Consider the following 14640-nt stretch of genomic DNA (forward strand, 5'->3'; position numbering starts at 1 on the left):
TACCCTCTCCCTCAAGGCAAAGCCATGTAGAAGGGGGGGCACATCTGGTATTTAATAGCTTCCAGGAAGGTGGCCTACCCCACCCCCTTCCCCCAGTGACCAAAAATCCTCCCCTCTACCCTGCACTTCTCTCCACTTGTCTACATAGTCCAAAGCTCCACTGACTGGAGATGCAGCTGAGGTGAGCAGAGTCCTATTTTAAAATGCAAAGAGGCTGCCAGCGGTGATACCTACTGCATCCCCAGCACCTGGAGACAGCTGGGGAGGAGGGGTTTGGATATTATGTGGGAGATCACATTGGAGCTGTGGTCCTGGAGAAGAGATTCATCTCACACAGAGGGGTGCAAGGGTGTGAAGGGCATTGGGGGGCAGTGGAGGAGGGGGCGTTTGGGAAGGAGGAGGGAAGGGGGAGTTTTTGCCTATGTGGCAAACTAGCCTAGGGCAAGTGCTGACACAGACCATTCCAGACAGATGAAATCGCTCCTATTTTTAAAGTCCTCCAGACAAGGAGCTGCCATGGGATTTTTATTATGAGAAAAAAAAAGAATTTCTAAAGAGAGATACGACAGCAATACTTTTTCCGACACCAGAGAAACATTTCAGTCATGAGGACGAAATTCCGTCATAGACTCCAGTTTCTTTGCAAATAATTTAAGAAACTCAAGATTTTCCTTTCCCCTCCTCATTTTTTGATTATTTTTTTCCATCAGAGTATTTAATCCCCCCCCAACGCTGCCACATTCCATGTGTTTGTGTATTTTAAAGGTTTCTGCAGTCATAAAGAATATATAGCCATTCTTGTAAGGATTCCAATCAAGGCTTCCTTCTTGCTCCCTTCTGTAAGACCCCATACCATGTTTATAAGAATAATCTCTGATTCTTCTATCCCTGCACACATTGCCAACTGGCTCTGAAAAGCCCTTGGCATTTATGCATTTAGAGGTCAGGCACTCACGTGGCTGGGGCTCTCCACCCCCATCTGTGGAGAGGTATTTCCCTTCAGCCCTCCATAATGTACTTTGAAATTGGCCAGCCTTGTGGAACGTGTTGCATAATAGGTAAGGTCTTGGTTCTGTCTCAGTGTGCAGGCTTTCATGGTTTTTAACCATTTTAATCCAATTCCACAATTTTTAGGTTATGAGTATTTTTCTTATACTATGTCTTTACAAACAATTTTTCTTTTTTTAAGATTTTATTTATTTATTCATGAGAGACACACAGAGAGAGGCAGAGACACAGGCAGAGAGAGAAGCTGGCTCCTCACAGGGAGCCCAATGCAGGACTCTACCCATGGAACGGGATCACGCCCTGAGCCAAAGGCAGACGCTCAACCGCTGAGCCACCCAGACGTCCCACAAACAACTTTTCTAAAGTTCTTTTTTTTTTCCTTTCTGGAATTTTGAGTCTCTTTTCCATTGCAAGTTCTTGTTTGAGCTAACACTATCAACATTCTAATCAAGCCTTTTAGTGGATCTAAATTCTTTACTACCAGTTCTCCCACTCAAGGAATTGGAACTCCATACAATCCTTAATCTTGTTTTACCTTCTGCCTTGTATTACAGTAGAACAGCGCCTTAAAATACACACACACACACACACACACACACAGTTGACCCTGAGCAACATGGGTTTGACAGCACATTTTGGGGCTTCCCCTCTTACTGAGTTTAATTCAGAACTTTTTCAGAACTTATATTTATAATCTCTAATTTACAAACTGTATTTTAATCATGACATTGATTTTTGGAGGCTCCAAACTCCTCTTCTCATGGGAACAACAAATATTCAAGGTGGTTACCTATACATAACAATCTACCACAGATTCTAGGCAGCTAGAGCTTTCATATAATAATTTGTTAAATCAAACCTGAGTTGTAATCCTGCTCTACCCACTTACTAACTAGATGAATTGGGGAAAATCTTTTAGCTCACAGATTTACCTGCCTTTACCAGGTACCTGAAGACAGAGACCATGTGTTTGAATACCTGGCAGTATGTACAGTGCCTGATAGAGTGGACATTCAATAAATGTTTGCTGAATAAATAGATGGATGGAGCCAATTAACTTGATTCCTGTGCATTAGTAACACAGTTCTCAAAGGAGGAAGAACAAATTAGTCACTACGTGACCTAAGGGCAAATTACTGAGTCTTTCTGAGCCTAGGTTTACTCATCTGTAAAATGAAGATAATATTATAGTATTATCTCACAGAGTTGTTGTGAGAATGAAACAAGATAATTCACATCAAAGCCTTGTACAGTGCCTAGCACATCATATGACTTAAGCAATGCACATATATAGATAAATGTGTAGAAGAGTCTGGAAAGATACACAGCAAATGTTAATAGCATTCTCCCTGGAGGGAGGATAGAATAAAGGGAACTTTAACTTTTAACTTTGTGAAAATTAAGACAGTAGAAACTCTCTTAACCAAATTCTACACAATGATGCAGAGACAATGTTTTACATTCCCTCTTTATTGTTTAAAGTTTGTTTTTTTTTTAAATTTATTTATTATTTATGATAGTCACAGAGGGGGGGGGGCAGAGACACAGGCAGAGGGAGAAGCAGGCTCCATGCACCGGGAGCCCGATATGGGATTCGATCCCAGGTCTCCAGGATCGCGCCCTGAGCCAAAGGCAGGCGCCAAACTGCTGCGCCACCCAGGGATCCCCTAAAGTTTGTTTTTAAGTAATCTCTACACCCAACATGGGGCTTGAACCCACAATCCTGAGATCAAGAGTCACATGCTTCACCAACTGAGCCAGCCAGATGCCCCTACATTCCCTCTTTAAAACATTGGCAGGGGCCTATGTCATGATGAAAGCTCATGAAGGCTACTCTAATGGTTGTGTCCTTCTACATCCATAAATTAAGTTCCATGCTCAATAATATTTTCCTGAACATTTTTTGATAATTCTATTTGTTATTGTAATTATGCAATTAAATTGTATGTACCCCAAAGAATCATGAACACTAAAAGCAAGAATTGTTTCCATGAAAACTAAGTTCATCACTTTGCAAAAACTCAGTAAGAGGGGAATCCCCAAAAATGGGCTGTCAAATTAGTTTTGGATATGACGGCAGCAAAACACAGGGGGAGAAAAATCCGGAAGGATTCTATACTCAAATTGTTTGCAATCACCCACATTCTTTATCCACATTAAGTAAGCAAATGCTGAAAATCATAGAGGATGCATTATGGATATGGTTTATAGAAGAAAGATAAAAGGAATCAGAAGTCCTTACTCCAAAAAGCTTTGATCCTATAGCAAAAGATTGGCATATGAATAACAATGTATATGTTTTATGTCAAAATTAGAAGTTTAAGGGGCACCTAGCTGGCTCACTCGGTAGAGCATGCAACTCTTCATCTCAGGGTTGTGGGTTCGAGCCGCACATTAGATGTAGAGATTACTTTAAAAAATTAAATCTCAAAAAAATAGAAGTTTAAGATGTCTGTGTGTGTACTTATTATGATTTTCTCTTTTAACAAATGTTATCAATTAACTGACCAACAACCACCTTTGACCATATTAGATGAAGGAGATTCTAATGTATTTACATCTTTCGTGTACTTTAAAAAAATATAGACTATGTCATTAAGGTTTTGGAAAAGGATGAACTGGAACCAAATACAGCATATTATTAACAATAGCATAATTGATTATTTTCTCTTTTTCCTTATACTTGTTATATTTTTGAAAAAAATGCAATAGACACTATAAAATCTAAAAGCAAAGAGGCCATACAAAAAATCTTATAGATGCTTTTCCTGTTTTCAGTGCTGATTCCCACATTCAAAATATTTCTCATGCTCCCCGCAGGAAATTGTTCTTGAAGTCAGAGATGGTTATCACTCATTCTCCAGACTTTATGGTTATATCTTATTTTTTTATCCTCAGATGTGACTGGATTAGCTCTGGCTGCCATAACAAAACAAAACCCAGCCATGAACTGGGTGCCTTAAACAACAAACATTTCTTTCTCATTTAGTTCTGAAAGCTGGAAGTTTGAGATCAGGGTACCAGCATATTTGGGTCCTGTGAGACCCCCTCTTCCTGGCTCCCTTCTTGCTGTGTCCTCACCTAGAGGAAAAATAACTCTCTCTTCTTCTAAGGCCACCAGACCTATTGGATCCAGACTCCACCATAATGAGCCAATTGAACCTTAATTACTTCCTCAAAGCCCTATCTCCAAACACAATCTCAGTAGTCACATTGGAGGTTAGAGACTTGACGGATAAATCTGGGTGGGGCTTGATTCGGTCTACAGCGTTGACCCAGCTAGATGGCTCACTTTAGTTACCATATCTGCTCTTTATGACTTTGGCTCTTTCCAAACATTAAACCCACTCTGAAATAATGAAGATTTGTGAGGCATTTTGGAAAGAATGTGCCCTGTTACAGAAGGCCAGAATAGAGTTCCAAGACTGTGCTGAGTACCTGTAAATAAATATGAGGAGACAGCACATCATGGTGGCTAAGAATGTGGGCCCTGGAGCTGGACGCACCTGGCTCTAGTTCTGCCCTCTCCCTGCTAGAGGGGTGATCTTGGGCAGACTGTTTCATCTCTCTGAGTTTCAGTTTCCTTAATCATAAAGTAGGATTGTCAGAAGCCAAACACAAAAGGCCATATGATTCCATTTATAGGCAATGTCCAGAACAGGTAAATCCATAGAGACTGGGGGCAGGGGTTTCTTTTGGGAAGGATGGAAATATTCTGGAATTAGATAGTTGTGATGTATGTGTGACACACTGAGTATACTAAAAATCCCCGAATTGTACACTTTAAAAAGATGAATCTTATGGTATGTGAATCGCATCTCAATTTTTAAAAATCCAGAGAGAACATCTAATGACAATATTGATGTTGAGTGCTTTACATAGTGTCAGGTCCATAGGAAGAGCTCGAAAAGAAGTGGTGACTGTTTGTAGAATGACCATATATAATTTATCATACAAACTGGCACAGTTTTGAGGGTTGACAGGAGTACTAGTAATCATTATATTGCCACAACAACTGTAAACCAGCATCACCCCTGGACAAATCCTGATGTATGGTCATCTAGCTGTTAGCATCTGGATTGCCCAAAGGATCTGTTTTGACAAGGACAGCATCTATTTGAATATCCAAGTTCTGCTTGTTTTCTTCATTCTTTATTCTCTTTACACAAATCTTGTTTTTCTATTGTAATTCCCTCTCCCCTCCGGGTTTACTTTCGATGCCCTTGCTTTTGTCCTTCTATGTATGCCTTTACTCTTTTGTGACCTTTCTCCTGTCTCTTCGATGCAATACACATTACTGAGCACCTGTTTTGTGCCAGATACTTTCCTGGGCTCCAGGGATGCTGGGGTGAACTAAACACAGGCACTACCATGAAGGAATACACAATGGGCTGGCAGGCCAGGCAGGCGCATCAACAGGTAATCATAGTAGTTGGAGCTAAGTGCCCTTCTGGAAACATGGAAGCAGGGGGTAATATGAGATCTCATCCAATGGGCACCTAATCCAGAAAGATGGGAAATGGCATAGTGCCATGGATTCCCACTGGAGGGGACATCTAATCTGGGACAGGAAGCAAGAGTTGGAGTCAGCCAGGTGAAGAGGAGGATAGAAGGATGTCAGAGGCAGAGATTAGAAAGTCTGGTGTGAATGAAACTGTCAGCAGTGAGCTGTTCCTAAGGGAGCAAATGAGATATGGGGATGGGCACAGCAGGCAGGAGCCTTATCGAGATGGGCCTTTTGTGCTAGGGGAGGCCATTAAGCAGGGTTTGAGGTAGGGAATTGCTAAATGATTTTTTTTAAGATTTTATTTATTTATTAATGAGAGATACACAGAGAGAGGCAGAGATATAAGCGGAGGAAGAAAGCAGGCTCACCACAGGGAGCCTTATGTGGAACTCAGTCCTAGGACCCCAGGATCACCACCTGAGCCAAAGGCAGATGCTCAACCACTGAGCCACCCAGGTGCCCCTCACTGAATAATTTAAGTGGAGATTGACCTGGTCAGAGCTGGGTTTCAGGAATGCCATCCTGGCAGGGGGTAGGGCAGAGGCTCCCAAACAATGAAGTGCATATGAATCACCTGGGGATCTTGTTAAAATACAGGTTCAGATTCGATAGGTGTGAGGTGAGGCCTGAGAATCTGCATTTCTCTCAAGCTGCCTGATCTGCCAACTACACCTTGCCGGATGAGAGTGTAAGGAAGAGATGGGGGTGGATGGTCATAAGGTGGCAGGCAGATCGGGGGTGCTGCTTTGGCAGTTTGGGGAAGGGAAGATAGATGGTGGTGTGGACTTGGGCAGACAAGGAGGTGAGGTGTGAGATACATCTCCATGGCCCCTGCAGTCTGGCTGGGGGAGGTAACAGTAAGGTCCTGGTGTTGTCTTCACTTGTCCTCCTTTTGCTTCCGGCCAGGGCCAGGGTCTGCATCCAACATGGCCAAGCTTAGGCTACATTCTGCTTTTATTCACCCTTCTGCATCATCCTGCTCATCCCTGACATTTGTCTCTTTACCAGTTGGCTCACGGACCACATGTACAGCAAGGGGGTACCCTGGCAGCTTGCCTCCCTCACTTCCCACACTTCCTTGCTAACGAATTCTTCCCATACCCACCTATCTGAGAGCGGGGAGGTTTGGAACATTCCTCACCAATGTCTACACATACTTGAGCCCCTCTTTTGACACTCCCTACCTTTTGTGCCAGTCTGGAAAGAAAATCATGGTTTGTCATATCAAAAGCCTTCTGCCGACGTACACTTACAAAATATCTTCTTGATGCTCCGTCTCTGAGTGCTCACTGATTCCTTCTAAAGTCACCCACTTGGAATTTTCTTTCTGGTCTTTTATGGTGCATCTGGGAGCTTTCCTGTGTTTTATCCCATTTGCAACTTACCCCAATCACCCACTCCAGAACCGGCTGAGAATCAGTTCCGTCCAGGATAGCATAAGCACTTTGGCACTCAGCATCTTTACGAAGACAATTGTGAGCTAGTCCCTTCTGGCCTGATGGCTAATTTCCATATCTTCTTTTCCTTTTCATATACCGAACTCTGAATGGCATTTCAGAACCCAGAACCACGCAGGGCACTCTAGTGAGAGTATCTGATGTGTACTGAGTAGAATAGAGTCTGGAGACATTTCTGCATTTTTGGTACCATTTGGTACAGTTCCGGGGTTAAAATGTTTTCAGTTACACTGATTTAATTTCAACCATGTAGGAAAATCTTGTTCTGCATCCTGATCTCAGTCCAGTTCTTTGTTTATAAACAGCAACCGGCACACACCTCATTTACAGAGTTTGGACCCCTCTGGAGGTAAGTCGTTTTGCTTCTCTGTCATCCACATGCTACATCCAGATATCTCAGAACCCCTTAGGGGGGTACCTGGGTGGCTCAGTGGTTGAGCATCTGCCTTTGGCTCAGGTCATGATCCCGAGTCCTGGGATGGAGTCCCGCATCAAGTTCCCCGCAGGGATCCTGCTTCTCCCTCTGCCTATGTCTCTGCCTCTCTCTGTGTCTCTCATGAATAAATAAATAAAATATTTATTTAAAAAAAAGAAGAACCTCTTAGGGATTAAACCCTGGGACTTCCCCTTTTAAAGGGCTGTTTTACTTTTCATTAAAAACACAAATATCCTGACATTGCAATAAATAAGTAAATAAATAAGGCCTATGTCTCACACATTTACCAATATAGTCAGATGCAACCAGTTTTGTAAGAAAGAAGTGGAGCATGATTTCAGAGTATGCACTGGGTAAACCACCCAGGAACCTAGGAAATGGAACTCCTTCGGGGCAGGGCAGAAGAAATTATTGGCCAAGTTGTAACCCTATTCGGGGACTGAACTCCCGGTAAAAAGCAAGAACCACCCAGAGTGGTAAGAGGCTAATTACCGGCTAGCAGCAGTTCATTTTCAAACAGAGCCCTCTCTCCAGGCAGTCTGGTCTTTTAGCATCTGGTGGAGAGCAAGGTGCATTTAGACATATCAAAGAACAAAGAATAAGTAGGAAGTCAAGCAAGGCCCTTTCCAAGGAGTCCATAGGCTTAGCAATAAACCCTGGAGGGAAGCACAGTTTAACTGGGTTTCCTGGTGGGACTAAGCAGAGAGAACAGCACTTCTATTTGCTTGTGCATGTGTGCAATTCCCACCAAGTCACAACTGGATTTTATTATATTTCTCAAGACACAAAGCAGTTCAAAGTACTGTGCGTGCAATAGATGGGAGGCTTCAAGTTGCTTAGGATCAACTGCTCAGAATGATTTCCAGCCCATGTGGCTATCCTGGCAAGGGGGTGGGTCCAGGAGAATCCAACTGAGCAGCCGCCAGACTGCCACCCTCTTTACCTACAGTCATACTTATCCTGACCAAACAAAGTTTGGAAGAGAATCAGAGAACTAGCCTAGCAGCTGAGAGATGATATTTTCTGGCAAACACCTTTCTGAAAATACAAGGGAATGATGGTGTCATTGCCTGAGGCCTCATGCAGGCAATGCTCTAGACAGGTTGCATCTGATTTACACTCTTTGCTAGATGGTGTCTCACTGCTCAGAGATACCCTTCATACTAAAGGGGAAAAAAAAGAAAATCTCAAGAGTACCACCCTCATAGCAATCTTGCCCACACTCCTGGGACACTGAAATTACCATGCCTATATTGGAAAGGCTGTTGAAAAGTGACAGGGTAATAATAGCATTCTCAAGACAGTGCTCCTAAGTCTTGTCGAAATTGCTAGCTACCCTGGGTAATTAAAACAATGATAATTGTTTGTTTCCATGTAATGCTTTAGCACTAAATCCATGTAGTATGCATGATGCATAAGCAGATTCCAAATGATAGAGTTAGTTCTCCCTTAAACCTGAAGTCGATAAAACATTCTGTATATATCTAGCAATACGAGACAGGACACAAGAGAGACCATTAGATGTTATGTAGTCCAGCCCTTTCATTTTATAAGTGAGGAGATTTGGATCCAGAGCAAGGAAGAGACTCACCCACCCAATGGCTTTCAACAGGATAAAAGCAGAGCTAGGGAGTGCCTGGGTGACTCAGTCAGTTGAGGGTCTGCCTTTGGCTCAGGTCATAATCCCGGGGTCCTGGGATGGAGTCTAACATCAGGACTCTCTCTGCTCAGCAGGGAGCCTGCTTCTCCCTCTCCCTCTGCCTGCCAGTTCTGCCTACTTATGCACGAACATGCTCTCTCATGCTCTCTCTCTTTCTCTCTCTAAAATGAATAAATAAAATCTTTAAAAAAAAATAAAAGAAAAGCAGAGCCAGGACTAAGCCCATTTCATTACACCAAGCTGTCCTTGAATGTAAAGAAAAAGCTGATGTCCAGGTATTTGAAGGACAAAAAGAGGTAAATACCTACAACTCATTTTTTTGATTCACTCTTCCCTTTTTTGGTCACTTTTTTCGTAACTTCATCTTTTCTCACCTTTTGACTGTCCTGTTGACTCCTATTTCTTTCCTGCTTACAACTCCAATGTTTTTCCATTCCTGTCTCTTCCTTACTAGTATTAGTTTTATTGCCTTTAGGAGTGCTCAGTATGTGGCCCAGCAGGGCTCTGAGCTGATTGGAAGCCACTCTGTTCCGACAGGTTGTGAATTTCACAGAAACTCTATAAAGAAGCCATTAAAGAATAATGCCTTTTAAAACATCTACTTAATAAGAGGCCATGAAACACAATGTATTAGGGTTACCGTGGAGAAGCTGTGAACAGACTGAGCAGAAAAATCTTTTGAAAATATATTCAGGAAACTCTGCCAAACTAAATGGAATAGGGGAGGGACATGTGAGGTTTGGGGACCCATAAGAAAGTAGTATAAATATATACTAAATGTATAAATAAAGTAGTATAAAATATACACCAAAAAGTCAAAATCTAGGTGATGGGATTTTATTTGAATTTTATTTATTTTTTGTTGCCAGAACTTTCTAATCTTTCTATAATGAATTTATGTCCTACCACATATTAATGCTGGATTTACAAATCAAAAAATAATAATGAGCTTCTAAGGGCTTCTAAGTGATTAGCAAGATGTGAGGTCATGTGAGTTTTCTCTCAGGCTAATCTCCCTGTCTCAAAGTGTCTCATTCCTGCACCCTGTCAACACCCTTACGTTAGCCAGGTGTGCTTGCTTGTCGACACCTGTGGACTCCACTAAGGGACCAGCTCTGCCCCGCAGCAAGAAGCCTATAAGGGACTCCTGACTCAGTCCTAACTTGGCTTCTTGCCAAGCTCCACCCTTAGAGAAGGCACTTAGGACCTGTCATTTCGTTCCTCGTCCCATACATAGATATCTGTCTGAGTTCCTGACCGTTATGCAACTAGTCTTTTACTTAGGCTTCTGCTGTTTGGTGCTGGCTCAATGCCACTAATCTCTGCTCTCCTTTTGATTGATCTTCACTGGCACACAGCAGAGATTTGTTGAACCCATGCCTTATCAGGATACTGAACTTCTGGGCCTGCTTAGAGCATTCTACCTCTCTCCTCCTAGTCTACTCTGCATCTGGCCATCCAGGCCCCGAGTGCCGACTCCTACATATGGGCCTGGGGATTACGTCTTCTTCTCAGTCTGGCTTTAGTCTGCTGTTGAGACCAGGTTTGCAGGCTTCTACTGTCCTCCCCCCGCAGGCTATTTCAATATGGCAGGTCCATTGTTAGGATGTGCCTCATAATCAGAACAGTTGTCAAGGATTCTCGAACTGTAATCCAGAACAAGCACTGCTAAGCCTAGAAAAATCTGTATTCATGCATATTCTTAAATACCGTCCCTCTAAAATTCTAGGACACAAGAAAGCAAGACAAAGCATGGGCTCACTTGCAAAATGTAGTCTTAGGAGAACCTGGGAAGGGAATGGTAGTAGAAATTGTTACTTACTAGCAATCTTTAGTGGGAAAGTGAGGTCCCAAGGGATACTAACCCTTGGGTCTTAGAATTAGTTTCACACTCCCGTATCTCGCTCTTAATTTCTTAGGTGGAGTTATTTATGGAGAAGGATCTGGTTAAGCTGACTCACTGATGTTTATAAATTAAAACCAAAAATATTCCTGCCTTCTGAATGTTGAGTTTGACATTTGCTTGTCCCAGGTGAGGAGGCTCCACTCCACATTCCTACAAAGGCAGGAACGAGCGAACGTGTTTATGATGACATCTCCAAACACACTTAGGGAGCCTTTAATAAGCTCTCATTTGTCGAACTTTGGGGTAGCCTGAGTCACAGCATTTCTCATCTCTGGCAAATGGTCAGTGAGGGTTTCCTGTGACCACACTGTTTGACATGGGTGCAGGTTTGGTCCAGGGAAATTCTGTTACTGTAATACATGAAACGTTTGTGCCACATCCCTCCTGATTTAAGACTTGACTTCCTAGAATGTTTTATTAGCTAACTGACATTTTCTCAGTGAGCTTGTTGGAGCAGGGATTAGCTGCCTGACAGCTGAGACCAAAAAGAGAATTCATTCTTTCATTGCTTCAACAGATAGCTATAGAGCATCTACTATGTTTCAGGATGAGTGCTGACTATATACTATGAACACCCTTGGACTTCACCAAATTAAGAGAACTCACTGTGTCTTTTTGGATGCATACCCCCCACACACACACACACCACTGGGCCCCAAAGAATGACCTATCCTTATTGGCCTCATGCAATTCTCAGACACCCTAAACCTTATCTTTCTAATCCTGTCTATTTGAACCATTTCCGTTGTCCATCTGTCCCACGAAAGCCCCTCAAAAGCTATGTTAGGTTCTGCTTACCCCAAGTCAGTTTCCTCTGAAACTGCTGACATGGTTTTCCACATCATCACTCTGAACACACACACAAGCCTTAACTGATGAGGATATAAATACCAAGTTAACTCCAACACAAGGGACTCTTGAAAGACAAGCTGTAAAGATGGGATATAGTGGTCACTTGAATGAGTTCTTAACCCCCATTCAAATTGCTAGTAGAGAGCCCCGTTCAAATCCTGTTTCGATTGCTTACTATACTTCTCTGCCCAGATTGCTCATCTGTCAAATGGGGATATTAGTAAGTAGTACCTACTTCACTGAGGATTTCAACGAGCTAATACACGTAATATACTAGTTCCTAGTGCATAATAAACATTCTTGTGATATATATTAGCTATCGTCATTACTTTTGGATCAGAAAGGAATTGAGTAGTGACTGTGGGCTAGTGGCAATGGGGTTGATATTTTGAGGCAGACATCTGGAATCTCCACATATCAGATGATGTGAATGTGAGCAGATTGGAACACGTGGCCCTGCCATTTTGAGAGGAGTCCCCTAATTTGATTGCTTATGTGGGAAATGGAACTTATACAGCAACCGTTATTCAAATGAAGTTTCTTCCACTTTTTTTTTTTTTAAGTAGGCTCCATGCCCAGCGTGGGGCTTGAACTCATGACCCTGAGATCAAGATCTGAGCTGAAATCAAGAGTTGGACTCTTAACTAAGCCCCTGAGGTGCCCCTCTTTCATGTTTTTTTTTTAAAGATTTTATTCATTTATTCATGAGAGACACAGAGAGAGAGGCAGAGACACAGACAGAGGGAGAAACAGACTCCCTGAAGGGAGCCTGATGCAAGACTCGATCATGGATCCCGGGATCACAACCTGAGCCCAAGGCAGGCGCCCTACCACTGAACCATCCAGGCGTCCCGGTGACCAACTTTTTAAAAACTTTGTATTATATTATAAATATCATCATTAGTAGGGGCGCCCAGCCAGCTTTCTCTGTGTTGTAAATTCAGGCCCCGTATTGGGTGTTGAGATTCTTTAAAAATAAAATCTTTTAGGGGCACCTGGGTGGCTCAGTCGGCTAAGCGTCTGCCTTTGGCTCAGGTCATGATCCTCGGGTCCTGGGATCAAGCCTGACATCAGGCTCCCTGCTCAGCAAGGAGTCTGCTTTTCCCTCTCCTTCTACTCCCTCCCCCCAACTTCTGCGGCCTTTCTCTCTGTCTCTCTCTCTCTCTCTCTGACAAATAAATTATTTAAAATAAATTAATTTAAAAATATTTTTTAAAATAAATATCATTATTAGTTACTGTATAGGGAACCACTTACATGTTGGACACATAGATTGTTTTCTCCTAAAAGGAGAAACAACACTATTGCAAACAACACTAAGATAGACATCTTCTTACCACACTGAGATGTACATCCATCTTGGCACACAACCTTAATCATTACCTTAGGATATGTTTCTCCAGAAGTTGAATTCCTTAGCTTCTTCGGGTTGCATTGTTGGCTGTTTGTCTTATTTTTGTCTGAGGCTTCAATGAAATACTAAAAAGTTTAACTTTTGCATCGAATTTTAATTAAATACTGAAATAATAAACACAAATGGTGAAAAAAGATTCACGGCAGTGATTGCCCTTGCTTGGCAAAGCAGTTAGAGCACCTGGTGAACCCAGACTTCCTGCTGGGTCTGGGAAGTCTGGAGGCAGCAGGCTGTAGGGGAAAGGCAGGATGGGGTGGGCTTCTGAATCAACCCATCCTACTTCAATTCCCTCCTGGCTCAAGTACTTACTTGCAGTTGAATAACCTTAGGCTCATTTATAACCTCGTTGAACTGTTGTTTCTTCATATGAAACACCTTTTTTTCTGACTTGGCCCGTGCTTGTCTCTCCTATCTCATCTCTGTCTCTCACTCCTCTCATAGAACCCTCTGCCTTCAACAGCAAGATCCAATCAGATTGAACTATTCCCTGGGCCTTTCCCTGCGTGCCTCCCTTTGTCTGGACCAACCTTCGACTCTAGGCCAACTCCTTCTCTGTATCTCAGTAATGAGGACTGATTATTAGGGCTGAAGATAGACATTATCTCCCTCCAGGAAACCTTTCTGGCCAACTCGTCCACATGCACACTTCGGTCTGGGTTAGCTGCCTATCTTATTTTGGGCCATTGCAAAACTATCCATGGGGCATCTGGGTGGCTCAGTGGTTGAGCGTCTGCCTTTGGCACGGGTCCTGATCCTGGGGTCCCGGGATTGAGTCCCGCATCGGGCTCCCCACAGGGAGCCTGCTTCTCCCTCTGCCTATGTCTCTGCCTTCCTATCTCAGTATCTCTCATAAATAAATAAATAAAATCTTAAAACAAAACCAAACAAGACTATCCTTGCTGCTGTCATTTGTATATGTCACAGTGTGGTGTGCATTCCTATTCACATTTCTGGCTCTTCCACGAGTCTCTGAGGTAAGGTACGATTTCTTATTTTTCTATGCATCCTCAGTGGAGAACACAGTGCATGGAAGCACTGAAGGCTCCTAAGGACTTGTCAACTGACTGACGAATGAATGAAGTAGCATGATCCTATCTATTTACCAAACTTGCGAACAATTGCATGCAATAATGTAAATGGAAATTCCTGGAACATAGGTCAGAAAATGGTACTTCTGAGCACTCAAGGCAATTATCAGTTAACTTTTGCTATGGATGTCTTACCATCCCTTCAAATGTTCTGGTGTAAAATTCTGGAGAACTTTTGCCTTTGTTTAAGTCTGTTGAAAGGTGAATTTCATCATCATAGAAGGAATCTCAGAGGACAAAGGACTTTTTGTTTCAGACAGCTAAGCTCAGCGATTAGTGGTGAGGCGCCATGCCTAAATGCTTCCAGGGCCT

This window comes from Nyctereutes procyonoides, unplaced genomic scaffold (assembly GCF_905146905.1).
Source record: "Nyctereutes procyonoides isolate TBG_1078 unplaced genomic scaffold, NYPRO_anot_genome, whole genome shotgun sequence".
NCBI lineage: Eukaryota > Metazoa > Chordata > Mammalia > Carnivora > Canidae > Nyctereutes > Nyctereutes procyonoides.